Source organism: Microcaecilia unicolor, chromosome 3, assembly GCF_901765095.1.
Source record: "Microcaecilia unicolor chromosome 3, aMicUni1.1, whole genome shotgun sequence".
Classification (NCBI taxonomy): Eukaryota; Metazoa; Chordata; class Amphibia; order Gymnophiona; family Siphonopidae; genus Microcaecilia; species Microcaecilia unicolor.
The window spans coordinates 237,043,219-237,049,259 of NC_044033.1; positions in this window are offsets into that span (position 1 = coordinate 237,043,219).

Below are 6,041 nucleotides of genomic sequence, written 5' to 3' on the forward strand. Positions count from 1 at the left end.
AGCAGATCCATTAGGTAAATGTTCAGTGTTAGAGGAAGAAAAGAAGGCAACAAGACATCAACTAAAAGTCCTTTTCTCAAAGCAGAGTCTTAAGAAGAGAGGGATAATTTCCCAATCAGCCTGAATGACTGAGTTCAGGTCAAACGTATTTCATATTATTTATATTTCCAATCAAAATAGAGCACATACTGACCGCTATATTCTACCAAATAGCTTGGTAAAGAGCTCAAATACTAAATAGGAAACTGTCTCACATTTAGACAGTTATGTGCTTCAAAATTAGATCCGATTCACAATTACCTTTGTTCTGGAACTATACACAATGTGAATCTTCTTTGCACACTCACAACCACTGCATGTATGCTCATGTATTGAAGATGAGAGGAAAAAAACCTCTCATCTGTGTCTCTACTCGGTTACTTTTAACCGGAAAAGTACTGTTAGCTCACAGTTAAAAAGTAATCATAGGCAAAAACCCTCTCATTGAGCTCTTCTAACAATGTGGTACAATAATCAAAATCAAAACCCACTTATCTTTATTTATCTGCATTCTATCTGTGCTCCGCTGCTCCGTGAATATCTCAAACAGTGAGGTCCCAATGGACCCATTTTGCTGATGCTTTTTCAAGGGTCCTCACCGTCTGACTTGGAACAGTAAAAAACACAATGAGCACTCAAAACCTGGAACACAGACGTTCGGTGCATAAACACAAAAAGTCTTCCTGTACCCCAGGAGCTGCAAATTCAAAATCCTGCGAAGAGCTGGCAAAATGGTGCCTCTGCTATTTTAAGCTCCACCAATCTAGAAGGTGCGGGTCACTACGTCATGTCATCATCCGACACCAAACGCCCGCAGGTTTCAAAAACAAAATCAAAACAAAATCAGAATCGGAGTCAAAAACAAAATCAAAAATGAAAATGACAATCCAAATGCGGAAACCTCAGACCAAGGCTTTATTATAATGCGAGCAACGCTGGATTCACAGATTACATAGTAAACATAGTAAACATAGTAGATGACGGCAGAAAAGACCTGCACGGACCATCAGTCTGCCCAAGAAGATAAATTCATATGTGCTACCTTTTTATTTGTACTGCCCTCTTCAGTGCACAGACCATATAAGTCTGGCCAGCCCTATCCCCGCCTCCCAACCACCAGCTCTGGCACAGACCCTATAAGTCTGCCCAGCACTATCCCCGCCTCCCAACTACCAGTCCCGCCTCCCACCACCAGCTCTGGCACAGACCATATAAGTCTGCCCAGCACTATCCCTGCCTCCCACCACCGGCTCTGGCACAGACCGTATAAGTCTGCCCAGCACTATCCCCGCCGCCCAACCACCAGCCCCGGCACCCATTCTAGGCTAAGCTCCTGAGGATCCCTTCCTTCTGCACAGGATTCCTTTATGTTTATCCCACGATTGGACACCTTGGAACCCAAAGGATTGAATTCTAGGATTCATTGGACTGCTTTTTTCATGTGATTCAGTCTTTGACTGAAACCGTAGTTTTTTGACAGAGACCACTGTTTTTTGACAGAAGACTGCAGCGTTTTGAGGGAAAACTAGATTTTATGAGCAGTTTCATGATCGGGTGTTAGGGACAGGACTGCCAGCCTTGGTTTGAGGTTCCACATTTGGATTGTCATTTTCATTTTTGAGTTTGTTTTGATTTTGACTCGATTCTGATTTTGTTTGATTTTGTTTTTGAAACCTGCGGGCGTTTGGCGTCAGATGATGTCATGCATGTAGTGACCCGCACCTTCTAGATTGGTGGAGCTTTAAATAGCAGATGGCACCATTTTTCCAGCTAGCTGGCTTTGCAGGATTTTGAATTTGCAGCTCCCAGGTACAGGAAGACTTTTTGTGTTTATGCACCGAAAACTGTGTTCCAGGCTTTGAGTGCTCATTGTGTTTTTTACTGTTCCAGGTCAGACGGTGAGGACCCTTGAAAAAGCATCAGCGAAACGGGTCCGTGGGACCTCACTCTTGAGACTATTTCACGGAGCAGCGGAGCACAGATAGAATGCAGATAAATAAAGATAAGTGGGTTTTGATTTTGATTATTGTACCACATTGTTGGAAGAGCTCAATGAGAGGTTTTTTGCCTATGATTACTTTTTAACTGTGAGCTAACAGTACTTTTCCGGTTAAAAGTAACGAGTAGAGACACAGATGAGAGGTTTTTCTTCCTCTCATCTTCAATACATGAACATACATGCAGTGGTTGTGAGTGTGCAGAGGAGATTCACATTGTGTACAGTTCATATTTACACAGAAAAGTAATACTGCATTTGCAAAGTCATAATCCAGTATTATGTCGTTATTCAGATTTTTTCTCAATCCTCAGATACCTCCAGAGTCCAGATGCAGCCCGAATTGCCCTCCAGGTTACTTCCTGTTCGGGGCAGAGGGAGCATGAAAACGAAGAGCCGGCAGGCGCGTGGCACCCCCCCCCAGTGGCGTGCACCTGGGGGGGTTCTTTTGCCGGGGGATCGGGGGCGTTTTCGCCGGTGGGGGGTTCCGACGGGGGCGCTGCACTCAGGGGGCGGGGCGCATTGGCGATCCGCCCCGGGTGTCAGCCCCCCTAGGAATGCCACTGGCCTGCTGGTAATCTGGAAGTCTTGATGGGAACGACAACACCAGATACAACAAAGGTGGGGAGACGCTGCTATCACGAGCCAGGGGACAACGATTAAGAAAGAGGTACCACCTTTGCATTTTTCTTTTGAAACAAAAAAACCAGCTGAAGTTACCCTAGATTCCTTATGGACTCTAATAGTGGACCTAGGGAAATCTCTATCACCTCAAATTCAGAAATTAAATCAAGAAATGATAACACAAGTACAAAATATAAAATCTTGGATTTAAAAATCGAAAACTGGAGCAACTAGAACTTAAAAAGGATTTGGAAATGAAAGAAATGCAGACCCAACAGGAGATTATGGTAAACGATTTGACTTCTTTAAGAAGAAAAACTGAATTTCTTGAGAACTCTGTTAGAAGTAATAATCTTTGCTTCCTAAATTTTCCAAAGCAACTTACTAATCTCCTAGGGAAATGTTAAAAAAGTACTTAATTGAGATCTTTGGTGTTAAGGAAGAAATATTCCTCCTTTCACCCAGGTTTATTACCTACATTAAGAGAGCAGGTGGATCAGAAGAGAAACCAGAACAAGAAGAACAAGTTTTGAATGTCACAGATTTACTTGAAAATACAGATCTTGAACCTGTTACCTCAACTACCCTAATTTCAACAGTTGCATTAACACGGATAAGTCCTGGTTCATGGACTATGTACTTTAAAAACAAAGACAAATTGTTTCTTGGTCAAAAGATACAATTATTCCCTGATATCTCTAGAGAAATGCAAAAGCGTCGAAAACAATTTCTTCTAATTGAAACCAGGGGTCTCACAGCTGGGTGCTACATTTTACTTGAGATATCCGTGTAAATGCATAGTGAGATACCAATCGAATAATACGTTTTCTTTGACCCAGCTCAGTTAACAGTGTTTCTAGCATCGAGGCAAATAGGGGTGCTTAAAATGTTTATTCTCCCTTAATTGAGAAATTTAACACTGAGTATGTTAACTGTTAGCTTTTTGTTTGCTTTAATCTTGAAATTTTTTGCCTAATATATATTCCATTTCTTAATATCTTGCTCCAAATATGTGGACTGAGGCGAGAAATTTCAAAACCGTTGCCTTTAATAAATTGTATTCCTGACTAAAACTATATGTGAAATGTATTGCTTTCAAAACAAGCTTTGCTTGACTATAATTGTAAAAGTTATAAATAAAATAATAATAAAAAAAAATAAAATAAAGAGGCAGCTAGCCAAGAATAAGGGAACGAACATCCTTATTTGATGGGATTATGGAATTATTCTATTGAACTATGGGTAGAATCGTATCCCACCTTATCACACTGGCATTGTCAGCTTAAAAAAAAAAGTAATAATAACCGCACAATAAGTCTGCGCACTACAACCATATATAAGGTGTCTCAAAAAAATGGGGGTTCTGTTTATATGTGGGCTTTTAAATTGTTTTCAGATATGATAAGATACTAACTGGCTATCTCTTAAGTCTATTTAGATTCCTTGTGCACTGTTACCCTCCCCTTACTCCCGCAGAATGGAAAGTGGCAGCACAAACAGACGTCGCGGAGGAGAGCCCCACCCAGAGCTTTGTCCGGTCTGCACCGGCCTGTGACGCAGATATGCCACACACTGCCTGTAGCGATTCAACACACAGAGGCACTGGATGTATGATGGACAGAGGCTAAAGTCTGTGACAAGACCGGTCAGGGAACCCTGAGGCGATGAGGCCATGCCCGGGGATAGAAGCAGGCAATAAACCATAAAGAAAGCAATTCTTTCCAGTTGCCGCCTCTCGTCTCTGTTCTTTATTCTGTTATCCTCTCATCTGTCCCCCCCTGAGAGTCTGGGCCTGGCCGGATGGCTGCCATGGGGAGTTGTTGAGCCAGAGATGAAGGGACTGCTTGCCTCTCTCCCATGGCTGCTGCAGGGGCAGGTGACCGACTCTCCAATTCTTTCCAATTTTTCTACTGGTTGATCTCGGAGAAGCAAGCAGGGGTACACCCGACCCCGTTACAGAGGAGTTTCCCGGCTGCCAGGCCTCAGCTTCACTTGTCTACCAACCTATATGCCATTATGGCAGGACGCGACTAACTACCAACCTCTATTTTACTATTGCAGGGGTCGATGTTATACACTCATGTCACAAAGAGGCTAACTGGAGGGAGGGAAGGGGCTCAGCGAGCGGCTCAGTACTCCAGCGCCGGTAGGCTCAGAAAGAAAGTTAATCGACAAATCGCCACACGGGCTGTGGCAGTGGACAGATGGCAGGTGAAGCCGACGGAAGCAGAAGAGTGCTTTCGAAAGGATGGACCTACTATCCACAAGGGGAAGTGACCCATTTTAAAAACTGTTTCAGAACGTGCTAGAACTATAATTTGGCACAACAGGCCGCAGCTGATGGGGGGGGGGGGGGGCCCGAGGCAAGCCTTGCTACCCCGGGCTGGTGGCGGGTACCCAAGCCTGATGGTGTAAGCTAGGCAGCTGGGATAGCTGAGCTTACGGTTGAGCGCCCTTGCTGTACAGCGGGGAGCTCTGTATACGATTGGTCAGTCTTGCTGTGACGGCGGACTGGGTTTTGGCCGCCTAAGCCGGAAGGTTGATTGGCTTTGGGTATGCCCAGGTTTAGGATGTTTGTAATTTAAATAAAGCTGCGGCCAAGTTGTGCCATGTTAAGAAAATGGCATGTGTCTGTATTCTTCAAATATCTCGATACCAGTAGGCCCGAGGGGTCTCGGCTGCCTATGTTAAAGCAAGGCAGCAGTGCCCCAATGGGTGCACGGGAGCCGCCATTTAACATGGCGCTGTGCCCTAACGGGGATGCGCACTAACCAAGTGGGGTGCGAGCAGGGAGAGGCGGGCTATACCCGCCCCTCAGAGGCACCCCGCTGGGAGGATGGGGAAAGAGAAAGGGGTTTTAAACCCCTGGACTGAGCCCGGACGTCCTCTTCTGGCGTCCGGGCATCAGCATTCACCCAGCCCCCCCAGAAGCGATTGCAACAGGCTCTCTCCTGCCAGTCCCAGGTCCTTCCCTGTGTTGCAACTTCTGTTGCCGCATGGGAAGGACCCAGCAGAAGTTAAGATTTGGAGTGGCTGGAGGGAGCTTGATGTGTCCCACCTCCCTCTGCAGCTTCACACTCAGAGAAACCCCAGGAAGGAAGAAAGGGAGGAGAGAGAAAGTGAGAGGTAAGAAGAGAGAGAGAGAGTCACACTGGGATAGAGAGAAAAGTCAGCAATGAATTCCCTGATTCATTCCCCCACGATGAGTTTTGTGTGTGCTGTGGACCTCTTAAGTGCACGGGAGTGTCTCCCCTTTGCTTGCCTGATTTCACAGCCCTGAATGGGAGGGTAAGCAGCAGATGCAAAAGGAAGCAGCCTGCGGCAGGGAGTCTGACCAGTGCTGTTTACAGATCCAGCAGGGCTTTGCACTCACTCCTTGTCA